Genomic DNA, 14,944 nt, shown 5'->3' with positions numbered 1-14,944 from the left:
CCTCTAACTGTGTAGTCTTTTACACAGTAAATGGTGCATAGATCCTTTCTATCTATGCACCATTACTAGAAGCCAACAAGACACCAGCAAACACCTGCTGATATCAGAGGTGATGTTTCCCATGCTGAGCAGACCTCAAGTAGTCAGCACACCTCTGTGCTGAGTTGTACAAAGCAGACAGGACTCTAACTGTGCACCCAGGAACTCAGAGTTCAAATTCTAACTCTACCATCAACTAATTGCATGATTTTGGACAATTCCATCTGGTCTCTTTCAAATGAAAAGAGGACAATGAGCACATTAATCTTTACAACTCCAGTCTCTAGAACTTTCCAGTGCTGCACCTTCCTCATAGGTGTGAACTAGCATCCACCCAGGGTCACTCACAGAATTATTCCACCTAATTAACCTAGACCTCAATCTAGGTTAAACAGCCTCATTCTTCATCATGAAGATCTCAAACTTAAAATTCTTGCTTAACAAACACACTTGGGTAGTCCAGATGTGTTTAGACTTTTTATAAGAAAAACTTGAGAGTTCAAAACTCAGTCTGGTCCCCATACACACCAAAAAGTCATGGATTTTGCAAGTTTTGCCATGTATTTCAGCTAATGAGACTACCCAAGATTCTCGTGAGTCCAGAGTTTCTTTTCTGTATGTACCAACCCCCTGCAGGCTCATTTAGTCCTTCAAGTATCTCAATACTTTTCTTTGTGGTTTAAATTACCACTCTCCTACTTCCAACAGAGGGTGAAAAGAATATTGATTATCTTGCTTTTAATGACCAAGAAATGACAAGAAATATTGAATTTTTCTGGCTGAAAAGAACATTTCTCAAAAGCGTCATCTAAATTCTTAATTATAGGTTTATGTATTATTCAGGCAACGCTAGAAACTCGGCTCTGGGATCACATTATATCATTAGTTTTCTTTCCCTCTCTTAGGTCTTCCTCCCCCCTCCAATTCTCAAATAATGGTAATTTCAGTTCTGTCGCTACTTTAGTTATACTTTAGTGAAAATTACTTGCTTGCTAGAACACTAGAATTTCTTTGGCAGAGCACATGTGACTTATCCAATAAAAAACCCTGACTCCATTTTGGTCTCCTTGCTGACAAGTGTTGCCACAGGCAATAGCAACCCACGAAATCCAGAAGAGATCTCTATCAAGAAAGGATCATCAAATAAAGATACAAGATAGACGTAGGACTGTATGCCAACAGTGCCAGCTACTCGAGGGCCTGATGTAGTAGGAGCCCTTGGTAAGTTCACAACATAAGACTATTCCAAGCAACAGAGTGAGACACGGTCTCAAAAAAAAAATAGTTCTGTTCCCCTTTCTACATGCACATACACATATACGCACACAAACACACGTATCAAAAGAGTAAAATAAGTATAATCTTCTGTCAGCTGTCCATGTATACTATTAGATTTATTACTTTTTTAAAAAACCTAAGGTTTGAATTAGAGCAGCCAGTGCTCACCAAGTGTTGCCAAACATTGATTATCTGAATACACACAGGCAACTGTTAGCACCTACTAGTGTAATTAGTATAGCATACAACCTATGTGACTATCACCCAGAGCGGGATCTAGATCATTTCCATCATGCCAGACAATTCCCTTTGTCTCCTTCCAGGCCAAAACCAAGCCAAGTGATAACAAACACTGTGACTTTAACCATCATTAATTCTATGTGACTGTCTTCAACTGCATGGGTTTGAAACAATGCATATACACTTTTGTCTTTGATTTCTTTTGTCCAGTAGGACATTTTTGATATTTATGTATAACATTTTATTTATCAGTCTTTTTATTGCTGAATTGTGTTTCATTTTATTTTTATATAATTGCTTTTGCATTCTCCTAATGTTAGATATTCTTTTTAGTTTTTCCACTATTCTAACTAAACTTACAAGCAACGAGTGTTAAAATACCTTTTCATAGACATATGCACTCATTTTCTTGGATAGCTACTGTGAAGTAGAATTGCTGGGTCATAGGTTAGGAAAAGATAGGGATACATTTAGTTTTAATGAACTCCAGCAAATGTTCTCTAAAGAGAATAAACCACTTACACTACCATCAGCCATGTATAAAGGCTCCAGCTGCTCTACGATCTCATCAACACTTTGAGTCTTTTAATTTTAGCATTTCCATTGGGTTTGTTCTATTCTTTCACTGTGGTTTTAATTGGGTTATATGTCTCATCTATGGTGATTTAGACTGTTCAAAATCTATATATGGTATATACTGGATATGAGTTCTTTGTCAGGTATGTTTTATGAATATCTTCTACAAATCTGTAACTTTCCTATTATGTTTTTTATGAACAGTGGTTCCTAATTTTAGTGATGCCCAATTTTTCACGAAACTTTACCTACTTCACAGTCATTTTTCATTGTTAACTTCTACTAGCACTATTTTTTTGCCTTTCACACTCAGATCTATGATCCACCTTGAATTGAGGTTAAACTCAAGATTCATTTTATTTCCCATATACCGATTTCTCCAACATCATTTATAGAAAAATGACCTTTCTTCTGCTGAATTACAATGCCACATTTATTGCAAATCAAACAGATGTGTTAGGATACACCTATTTCTAAACTCTGTACCATTAATCTTCAGGCCCATCCTTTCACCAACACATTAGTTCTCTAAGGTTGAATTAGTTTGTGTCTCTGATTAATGTAAATACTTACCTCTATAGAAATGCCTTCTTCACATATTCTTCCTGATCCTTACTGTGCAGAATGTTCACTGTTGTCTCCCCTCCAGAATCTCCCTCTCTATTCAGCTTTGTGATGCTTGCATCCACAAATGCTTGAACTCCCCCAAGCACTTCTGGAGTCCTATGACTCCGTGTTAATTCAGCCAATAAGGGTCACAGAAGGGCAATAGCGAATCCGAAGCAGAGAAAAAGGACTTACTCCTACCTGTTTGCTTGTTATTTCTTTTTGCATGGCCCCAGAAAAATTATTCATAGTAGCAGCAGCAGCTGGTTCTACTAGGAGTTGGGTCCAGTTTGGGCCTTAGTTCTGCTCTCCCAGGGCTAGCTTCAGATTAGTTCTTTAGACACATTACTGCAAGCCAAGCAGCTCCCCCTTTCCATAATTTGGATCCCAGGCATCGACAGTTTCAAATGCTAATCATCCATGTTTTATTAATCTTACCTACTCCTTTTTCCTACCCTGGCCTAGTGTGGCTACTGTCTCCTGAGGTTCTTATCTAACTATCTTTAACTCTGCAATACCAATTCCTCATAATAATTTTCTGTTGAAACATTTTATCTCATGAAATTTTCCAAAATGGGCCCTGATTTATGCACTCACTAACAGAAGGAAGAAATGGAACCAAGTAGAATCAAAAAATATTCTCCAGATCTTCACGGACCTGGATCCCATAGCTTTCTGGATTCTGTAGGACTGCTCAGAGATAAACATCCATGCCTACTTTGTGCCCATCATTTTATATACAGCACCAGGAAACATCAAGGCATAAAAGTTTCTTGGAAAAGGATAGTTTCCTGAGGCATGTTGAAGTGTCTAACCTGACAAATTTGTGTGTTGAAATGGGGAGGAAATATAGTCATTGGGGAGTGTGCAAGGGAACCCGAGGACATGCAAACCCAATAGCTTGGAAACATCCTTTCCAGAAGAAACATGCAAAGTGGTAACACTTCGTTCATCTGCCCAACCATGGATTAATTACCCTTTGAAGAGGGTCCACTCCATCAGTAAGTACTTCCTAAACACAAACGTTGTTCTAGTGGAGACCCATATAGTGATAGGAGTGGAGGAGAAATGATCTACTCTGTCCAGTCTTCTGTTTACTGAAAAGTCTTATGATCCACCAATTAATAAGGAAACACTCCTTGCCTTCCTTTCAAGAAAACAGTGTGTGTGTCTGGGATTTAGTTCTTTATAAAAAATAATCATGACTTCACAAGAATTGCTGCTTTTGGAAGAATTGCGGTGACAATTATTGCATGTACTGTATATGGTTTCCCATAATTGTCTCTGATATACTCAGAATATGAAAAGAGGTTAAAAAATGAGAGAACATAAGATTCCAGATACATATTTTTATGTTTTTTTTTCAGAAAAGGGCAATAGACAACTGAGACAGAGGCAATTACAGAAGAAAAGAACAAAGTCTTAGTTATCTTTAAACATGATAACTAAATTAATGGAAAGCGTCTCCTAAAACACACACACAAAATCTGCTAAAGTCATTAGAAGTGAAAAGAAAATTCAGGAAGGAGGCCAATTACTTATTATTATTATGGGTTGTGTCCAGGTGTTCCTCCAAAACCTCATTTGATCATAAGCAGACATTTTGAGAGGAGACTGGATGTAGAGTTTATGATGCTGGGACTGATTCAGGGTCCAAGAAAAGGATTAAGGGCAATGGATTAAGGGGTATGACTGCTACCTGAAGTAAGTAGCCTGGATAAAATATAAAGACAGAAAGACAACTGTTGCTTTTTTGTCTTTTGCTTGCTTTTGCTGCCTTCTTCCTGCCATGAACTATTTCCCCTCTGTGATGCCCTTCTCTCATGCCAACTTGCCTTGGAACAAGCTGATTACGGACTGAAACCTCTACAAACTGTGAGCCAAATAAACCTCTCCTCCCTTATCTTGTGGTTATTGGGTACTTTGCTTCAATAATGAGAAAAGTAACAAAGAAACATCTAAAATATGAAACTCAGTTTCTTTCTTTTTTTTTTTTTTTTTTTTTTTGTCTTTTTCATTTTTATCGGTACCAGGGATCGAACTCACGACTGCCTGCTTGCAAGGCAGGCGCTTATGCCGCTGAGCTAAATCCCCAGCCCCTCAGTTTCTTTCTTATTCAGGAAAAGTACATTAGAAAAAATGATTCTAAATTTCATATTTCTAATTTAGATATTTCCTCTCAGATTATTCTTATCCATATATACATAAGGTCATGAAAATAAGGTAAATTCATACTAATAAAGATAAATTTTAGCAGTAGTAAAAATAAGAAATTCTTTGGCCAGAAATGTTGATGTTTTCCAGAAAAACAAAAAGAAGAATAACACCATAATGAAGATAAACCAGAACAGAGAAAATCAAAGCTCAAACAAAGGACAAGGCTTTATCAAAGTTGAGAGTCATCCTTACAAAGAAAACTCCATGGTTACAATTTGCAAGAACAGAAACCAGAGGATGGCGGAACACCATTTAGGGTAATTAAGTAATGGACTGCCCATGACAGCTGGACCAGACAGCCTGCCCTCTGCCTGCTGCATATGGAACAGCTGGCCGCAGCAAGCTGCCTCCAACCAGAACTCAGAGAACATTTTCCTTCCTCCAAGGAAAAGTGTGCTACATTAGAGCATACCATGGGTCTATGCTTTTATTTACCCATAGCTTAGCTTTTCCCAGCAGTGAAACAAACTCAATTACCTGTCTCCCCCACACTCCACCTAAAGTCATCCTCACTTTGCAATCATAAAGTGCTCAACACACACAAAAGGGGAGTCCACCTATGTTAACAGGACCTAAACAATGCCAAGAACTCCACAGCCCATTTGTCCATTTAAGGGGTAGGATGTAGTGTGACCAGACCTGCATCAGTTCCCAATTCTAATCAGCAACATGTAACTAAGCGTAATTAGTCATAAGAAGAAAATTTGTAGCCTGACAGAGATACAACAGAGGAAAAACTACTAAACAAAAATTTGATGAGTGGCCCTATAATTCAATAAACCAAATAGATAAAAAGATAAAACACATTAGCTGATGGAAAAATTCAATGTTGCAAACTTTCTCTCTCAAATAATATACCAACCTAGTAAAACTGTAGTGAAAGTCCAGAGAAAATTTTCATGGAAAACCTGGAGTGAATTCTAAAGTTCATTTTATTTTTTATTTTGTTTTGCTTGTTTGTTGTTTTGGAGATAGGGTCTCATTATGTAGTTCACACTGACCTTGAATTCACTATGCAGCCCAGGCTGGCCTCAAAAATCATTGTGATGCTCCTGCCTCAGCCTCTGAAGTGCTGGGATACAGTTGTGTACATGACACCTGGCCTAAAGCTATTTTAAAGTGACATATAAGAATAACTATCAGTTTTGAAAACTATAACAAGAGATTGTTTTCCTACCAAATGTAAAATTTTACTAGGAAGATTTAGTAATTAAAACAATATGAAATTTTCTCACAAATGTACAAACAAAAGAAAATAGATACTTGGCATTTTAATACATAACAAGGTGAAATTTTGAATAAAAAAGGAAAAAGAAAAAGAATTAAATAAAGTTATGGGAAAATAGGACAATCATTTTTAAATTAAGCTAGTTTTTCATAATTTATAGCGTAAATCCCATAGGATTGAAGAATTTACATGTAAATAAAGCCAGAAAATATGAGAATAAAATGAGTATATACTTTCATCATCTTGGGGTATATATAGATTTTCTTAATACATCAGAGGAAGAATTCAGTAATGACATCAATTTGACCACATAACAATACAAATTATCTACACATAAACAAACTTGGCAAATAAAAAGACAAACATAAAAATCCAACATATAAAAGAGTGTTTATAGTCACATTAAGCATTCCTACAAACCAAAAATAAGAGAATTAACAATCCAATATGAAAAGAGGCAAAAAGTGCAACAGATGTATTACAGAAAATACAAAAATTAATCAACATATATTAAGCAAAGAAATGCAAATTTAAAATAACTAAAACTGAAAAAATTTATAATCTATTTTAAAGAAAGTATGAAAAAGAATACCATTGTCATACATTAAAATAAGCTCTTTTCTTGCCTTAAAGTAATATTAAAGTAAAATTTGTCATATATTTTATTCAGCAAAAATCAGTATTACAGTACATCCCACTGAAACACAACAGAGTAAAATTATAATGATTGCCATATTTTCTAATACTGGAAAATTAGTTAAACACTAAAGATGTCTTGGTAGGTCACTCAGCAATTTTATGAATTGCTATGTACTTATTTTTTAAAAATGGAACTATATGTCAGTAGCTATCAGCTGGGGGTAATTTTCTTCCTCCTCCTCAATAATCATTCAACACTATCTGTAGACAGTTTTCATTGTCACAACTGTGGACAGGATATGCTACGGACAGTTGATGAGTAGAGGCTAGAGACACTGATAAACATTTTACAACACAGGACAGCCTCAAAAATGTTTTTCAAGCTCCATCAATAGTGCCAGGCTAAGGAAGCCTGTCCAATGTGAACAAAGAAGGATGCCTATAATATATAAAAATGAGGGAGTTAGACTGCAGAACAACTCATATGCTAGGATTTCAATATTTACAAATATTTTATATCTGCAATAATAGTGCTTTGAGTATTAAGTTCAAAAGATAAAGCAATCTAATATTTGATGCTGGACCTGAGAGGAGTAACAAGAAGCCAGTTTGCCCTTCCTATGAGCCAGCACAAGGCACTCAGGAGCCAGGAGGTTAAATAAAACAATTTTCCCTTCCTGTGAGTCAATGGTAGCCTTGGTTGGCCTGGAAGGAGTAACAAGAAGCCAGTTCACCCTTCCTGTGAGCCAACTGGCATTCAGGCTGGAAGAGAAGAGCACATACACACACACACCCATAAACAACCCGCTGATTCAGAGGACAGGCCAAGTTGACAGCAACTGACGCACAAAAACAACTTAATGCTTTTATTGTTTGATTGACTTTGCAGGGCTAAGGCCAGTAGACTGAGCATCAATGAAGAGGATAAGAGTGTGCAATATAGCAAATATGGAGATTTCCTTCTGTCTTGTTTTCAAAATCCAGTACTATTTTCACTGTTTTGTTTTGCTCTAGTTTGTTGTATTGTTTTATTCAATGTTTTGTTTTGATTGTTTTTATTCTGCTTTGTTTTGTTTACTTTTATTCTCTTTGAAATAAAATAATCCAATATTTAACACAGCTGACAAAAATAACGCATTCTATTCTAGGCCTGACCTACTTTTACACTAAAAGTCTTTGTCTCCTCCACTCTCTGTCTCCTCTTGTGCACCTGCAGGTTTGAGCTGCCCCTCCCATGCAGTGAGTTCATGCTTAGAGACAAAGCACCACCTGCCATCTGCCAAAGGTAATCTTTTTAAACTCTCTCTAAACCAGATAAATTTTTAGAAAAATGGAAATTAACAAAATTTCATCAAGGAGACATATCACTACATAATACAGAAATGTTTAAAAGAAGTTTTACAATGATGTCCATTAAAAGAATAGAGTTAATTCAAGAAGATCAACTCTACTTAATCAAAGAACACCTAAAGCTCTGGTCAAAGAAATTATTCCAGATCACAGGAAAATGAAAAACTTGTAGAAAAACTGATAATAAATTGTTCAAAAGTATCAAATTCTTACAGAGAAAACTAAACACTGATGAACAAACTTTAAAAGATAGAAAAAATGGAAGGACATTCCTATGTTAGCAGATTGGAAGTAACATTACAATGTTAATAAACCCTAAAATATCTATAGATTCAATGCAATCTCTAGAAAAAATATCAATGCCTTATAGAAATAGAAATATAGATTTCTGGGAAGATGGCACAGTGGTGAGCAGCACAAAAAGAGCCTCTCTGCGATTTGGTCTCTAGACCAAATATAGCAATATGAGGAAAAAAAAGAGGGAAGTGGATCTCCAGGTCCTAGGAAGGATCTGAATCAAGAATTGAGGCCCACAGGGACAGCAAAGAGTGAGAATTCAATAAAGAAGGAGGTGGCAGGTGGTGCTTTGTCCCTAAGCATGAACTCACTGCATGGGAGAGGCAGCTCAAATCTGCAGGTACACAATGACTGCTGGCAATCCTAGATGCCCCCACAGAGAACCACACCAGCAGAATGAAGCAGTGGACACAGTGGACTCCAGTGACTGTAGAGTTATTCAGGTTCAGACATCCCCATCAGAGAGGGCAATTGGCCATCTTGGAGCGGGTCCAAGTGAGCTCTCAGAACAGCTGCAAGCTGGCAAGTTTCAGGCTGAGACTTCCAAGTTCAAGTTAGCAAGAGATCAAGGAGCTGAGTTCAAGCTGGCAGGAAGCCAAATTCAAGCTAGCAGTTGGCACGTGGAGGGTTACAAGCTGAACAAATTAGATTCCAACCTCAAGGCCAGAACCCAGCCTGAACTACCTGTAACTAAAGGTACAGGCTTGCTGGAATTATCCACTACACCACTATAAAGTCACAGTCTTGTTAATCTTGCTGAGATTAATCAACTCAGATCTGGATTCTCTCTGCCCATAGGGTGTATCTGTGAAAGCAGAGACACACCTTGAAGTAGATATTTCTTTTCTTTGTTTTGTTTTTCTTTCTTTTCTTGTTTTCATTTTTGTTTTATTTTTCTTGTTTGTTCATGTTTTTATATGAGTGTAAACATGGTTTCTAGTTTGTTGTTTTTCTATTCTGTTCTCGTTTTTGTTTCCTCTTTCTCCCTATTCTGACTTCTTCACCAGTTTCACAAGGTTGCATAATCTCCTTTTGCCCCAGAGCATTATTTCTAACCTCTTCCTCTTATATTTATCTCTTTTCCAAATTTTGTAAATTTTCTCCCTTGAGGGTAAAATCACCATACAGAAGGGCTTACTTCCTGCATACAATTTTCTAGTTCATTTTAGATTTTGTTCTACAGCCACAAATCTAGTACCTATGGTTAAAGGCAGCAAATTATTAGTTATCAAAGTTTGTCATTTTCTGGGCTGTGTTTGATGCTATTCGTATTGCTAATTGTACTACTTTAGCCAAGGAGACAAAATTTTTCTTATCATTAGATCTGCCTGGTATACTCAGACAGATCGTCTAAGGATCATAAACAATGTGATAGGTGAGTGCAAAAGAAGCAGGAGCTGAGCAATAAATTGAAGAGGTAAGATCTTGCAACAGAGGCAAAAGCCAATTACATCTGGAAGACACCTCTGAGAAGTAATTATTTCCTAAGAGTTCTAAATACTGGCAATAAAACTACTCACCATAAGAAATTTACAAGCACCAATCTAGGAATGAAAGTTAGAGAGAGAGAGAGAAAGGTAGTGAGAAGGAATACAGTGACAACAGCCATTTTTCCAAAATTGTGATACAGATGTAATGCAATCCTGATAAAAAAAATATCAACTGAAAGAACTCACAGAATTAGAGAAAACAATCATAAAATTCATTTGGAACCAGAAGAGACCTAGAATAATGAAAGCATTCTGTCCAGCAAAACAAAGCAGGGACATCACAATCACTGACTTGAACTTATGCCACATAGCTTCTATAGTAAAGACAACATGGTGTTGGCAAAAAATCAAACCTGAGAACCAGTGGAGTAGATTAAAAGGTGTAGAGACAACTTGAGACATACTGAGCCACCTTATCTCTGACAAAGGTTCCAAACACCTTCACAAGAAGAAAGATAGCCTCTTTAGTAAATGGTACTAGAAAAATTTCCCTTCCATATGTTGTGGATTAAAACTAGACCCATATCTTTCATCAAGCAATAAACTAAAATTGAAATGGATCAAAAGTCTAAATATAAAAACAAAACTACTAAATATGCTAGAAGGTAGAGTAAGCATAACTCTTGAAGACTTTAGTGTAGGCAAAGACTTTACGAACAAAATCATGACTGCACAGAAAGTATCACAAAGAATCAGCAACTGGGATCTCATCTTATTAGAAAAGCTTTGTAGAGTAAGACAAACCGCCAACAGAGTGAAGAGACAACACACAGAATACGAAACAGCTTTTGTCAGTTATTCCTCAAGAGACTAATATCTAGGATACATAAACAACTCAATCAGACCCCAAAATTGAAAGACCCAATCTAAAGATAGGTATCTGTAATAGACACTTCTCAGATTAAGAAGCAAAAATAGCAAATAAATACATGAAAAAATGTATTTTTTCACTGGTCATTGAAGATATCCAGACTAAAACAATGTTGATACACTAGCTCAATCCAGAAAGAATGGGTATTATCAAGAAATTAACCAATAAGAAATTCCAGTGAGGCTGTGCAGAAGACAGAACTCTTCCCGACTATTGGTGGGAGTGTGGACTTGCGCAACCACTGTGAAAATCAGTGTCAAGAATCCTCAAAAAAACTAAAACTGGGGGTTACAATTGGTCCAGCTATTCCTCTTCTTGGTATCTTCCTGAAAGAATTAAAAGCATCATATCACAAAAGATATGCACACCCATGTTTATATCAACATAGTTTGTAATAGCTACATCTTGGAAACAAGCCAAATGCCCATCACGTAATGAATGGATAAAGTAGACAATTAAGCAGAACAGAAAGATAAAGATGCAACAGCAGAAAGATAACATGTCAGCAATAAACCAATATATAACAGTTATAACATTAACATAAATGGTCTCAATGCACCAATTAAAAGAAATACACTGGCAGAATGGATCAAGAAACAAAATCCAAACATATGCTGTCTACAATAAACCCATCTAACCCAAAAGGATACTCACATACTGAAAGTAAAAGGGTGGAAAACAATACTCCATGCAACAGGAATCCAAAACAAAGCGGGGGTAGCTATTCTGTTTGCAGATAATGTGAACTTCAAACCAATAATGATCAGAAGAGATAAAGAACGTCACTACATACTGGTTAAGGGAAAACTACAAGAGGAAGAGATCACTATCTTGAATATATATGCACCAAATTCCAGAGCACTCAGTTATATAAAACAAGTAATATCAGAAATGAAAAACCAAATTAGCAGTAAAACAATTATAACAGGCAATTTTAACACACCATTGACACAAATGGACAGATCAACCAGACAGAAAATCAGCAAAGAAATAAAAGAACTGAATCACACTGGTGAACAAATGGAATTGATAGACATATACAGAGTATTCTGCCCAACATCAATAGAATACACATTCTTCTCAGCAGTACGTGGGTCATTCTCTAAAATAGACCATATATTAACTCACAGGACATATGTAAATAAATGCAAAAGAGTTGAAATTATCCCTTGCATGTTATCAGATAATAGCGCTATGAAATTAGAAATTAATGATAAAAAATACTGCAAAAAGCCCACAAACACATGTAAACTGAATAACACACTCTTGAGTAATCAGTAGGTCACAGAGGAAATTAAAGAAGAAATTAAACAAAACCTACCAACAAATGAAAGCACAAATACAACTTACCAGAATCTGTGAGACGCAATGAAAGCTGTCCTCAGAGGAAAATGTATTGCACTGAGTTCCCACATCAGGAAAACAGAACAAATACAAGTGAATAACCTGATGTTACACCTCAAACATCTAGAAAAAGAAGAGCAAGTCAAGCCCAAAGCCAAAAGAAGAGAGGAAATTATGAAAATCAGAGCAGAAATTAATGCAATAGAGACTAAGAAAAAATCCAAAAAAATCAATGAATCAAAGAGTTGGTTCTTTGAAAGAATAAATAAAATTGATAAGCCCCTAGCCAACCTTATTTTAAAAAGGGAAGAAAAAGCTCAAATTCATGCAATAAGGAATGAAAAAAGGTGAAATCACTACAGACCCAATAGAAATACAGAAGATCATCAACACCTATTTCAAAAACCTCTACTCTCAAAGGTTTGATGACACAGAAGAAATAGACAGATTCCTAGAAGCATATGAAGTACCAAAGCTAGATCAAGAAGATGTAAAACTGCTGAATAACTAAATTTCTATTAATAAAATTGAAAACGTAATTAAGTGCTTACCTACAAAGAAGAGCCCAGGCCCAGACAGATTCACTACAGAATTCTACAAGAAATACAAAGAAGATCTAATGCTGACACTGCTCAACTCTTCAATGAAATTGAAAGGGAAGCAATCCTTCCCAAGTCATTCCTGGAAGCAAATATTACTCTAGTACCAAAACCTGAGAAAAACCCAACTGAAAAAGAGAACTACAGACCAATCTCCCTAATGAACACAGGTGCAAAAGTCCTCAATAAAATATTGGCAAATAGGATGCAGCAAATCATCAAGAAGATTATACACCATGACCAAGTGGGATTCATCCCAGGTATGCAGGGATGGTTCCACATACATAAATCAATAAATGTAATCCACCATATCAATAGAGTCAAAAGTAAGAATCACATGATCATCTCTATAGATGCAGAAAAAGCTTTTGACAAGGTACAACATTCATTTATGATAAGCAACTTGCAGAAAATTGCAATAGTCTTTACCTCAACATAATAAAGACCATCTATGACAAACCAACAGCCAATATCATACTAAATGGCCAAAAATTGAAGGCCTTTACTTTAAAATCAGGCACAAGACAAGGATGTCCCTTATCACCACTCCTATTTAATATAGTACTGGAAATACTAGTCAGAGCAATTAGACAAGAGAGAGAAATAAAAGGTGTAAAGATAGGAAAAGAAGAAGTTAAATTATCACTATTGGCAGATGATATGATACTCTACATAGAAGACCCACAAAACTCCATTGAAAGACTCCTAGATGTAATAAATAAATTCAGCAATGTAGCTGGATACAAAATCAGTACTCAGAAATCAATAGCATTCCTATACACTAACAACAAAATCACAGAGAGAGAAATAAGAGAAGTCACACCCTTCACACAAGCAACCAAAAAAGTGAAATATTTAGGAATTATTCTCATGAAAGAAGTGAAAGACATATACAGGGAAAATTATTATACACTAAAAAATGAAATTGAAGATGATCTCAGAAAATGGAAAGACATCCCTTGCTCATGGATAGGAAGAATAAATATTGTAACAATGGCCATCTCCCCAAAACTGTTATACAGATTCAATGTAATCATGATAAAAATACCATCAACATACCTCATAGATCTTGAGAAATCAATCCTAAAATTCATCTGGAGTGAGAAGAGACCCAGAATAGCAAAGACAGTTCTAAGCAGCAAAGGCAAGGCAGAAGGCATCATAATCCCTGACTTGAAGTTATACTACAAAGCAACCGTAGTAAAATCAACATGGTACTGGAATCAAAACAAAGCCGAAGATTAGTGGAATAGATTAGAAGATACAACTACAAACACACTCAACCACCTTATCTTTGATAAAGGGGCCAAACATGTTCACTGGAATAATGACAGTCTCTTTAATAAATGATGTTGGAAAAACTGGCTCTCCATATGCCAAAAACTAAAACTCAGCCCATACCTATCACCATATACCAAAATAAAATCTAAATGGATCAAAGATCTAAATATTAAAACAGAAACACTAAATTTATTGGAAGACAAATTGGGTAAAAACCTTGAAGACATAGGGGTAGGTAGAGAATTCATGAACAAGACTCAAACCACACGGGAAATACTTCCCAGAGTCAATAACTTGGATCACATCTTATTAAAAAGTTTCTGCAGGTCAAAAGAAATCTCTGGAGATAGAGAGAACATGGCGGACAGACAACAGCAACTACTGAACGCTCTCTAAAGGCTCGGCTCAGAGGCCAGGAATGATGCGGACTAAGGAGATACGAACCAGTAGAGATATGCTCTGCTGACTCAGGAACGAACTGGGCTGAGAGAATCCAACTTGGAATACAGTCCTGGCGCTAAAATAGGAACAGAAAAATCTCAGTGTGGAGGCTCGACTCCGCGCCATTGGAAACAGCGGTTTGGATTTCCCGCCGCCCGGCGGCCGGCGCCTCCACAGCGGCTCTGCAAGGAGAGACGCGACCGCCGAGCTCTGGGAACGGGAGTCTGGGAACGGAGTTCCCGCGCCATCGGAAACCGCGGTTTCGATTTCCTGCCGCCCGGCGGCCGGCTACCTCCACAGCGGCTCGGCAAGGAGAGACACGACCGCCGAGCTCTGGGAACGGGAGTCTGGGAACAGAGTTCCCACGCCATCGGAAACCGCGGTTTGGATTTCCCGCCGCCCGGCGGCCGGCTACCTCCATAGCGGCTCGGCAAGGAGAGACGCGACC

Source organism: Cavia porcellus, unplaced genomic scaffold (assembly GCF_034190915.1).
Source record: "Cavia porcellus strain 051 isolate PalLab524CR breed Dunkin Hartley unplaced genomic scaffold, mCavPor4.1 scaffold_19, whole genome shotgun sequence".
In the NCBI taxonomy this organism is placed as follows: Eukaryota; Metazoa; Chordata; class Mammalia; order Rodentia; family Caviidae; genus Cavia; species Cavia porcellus.
This window is presented reverse-complemented; position numbering follows the sequence as displayed.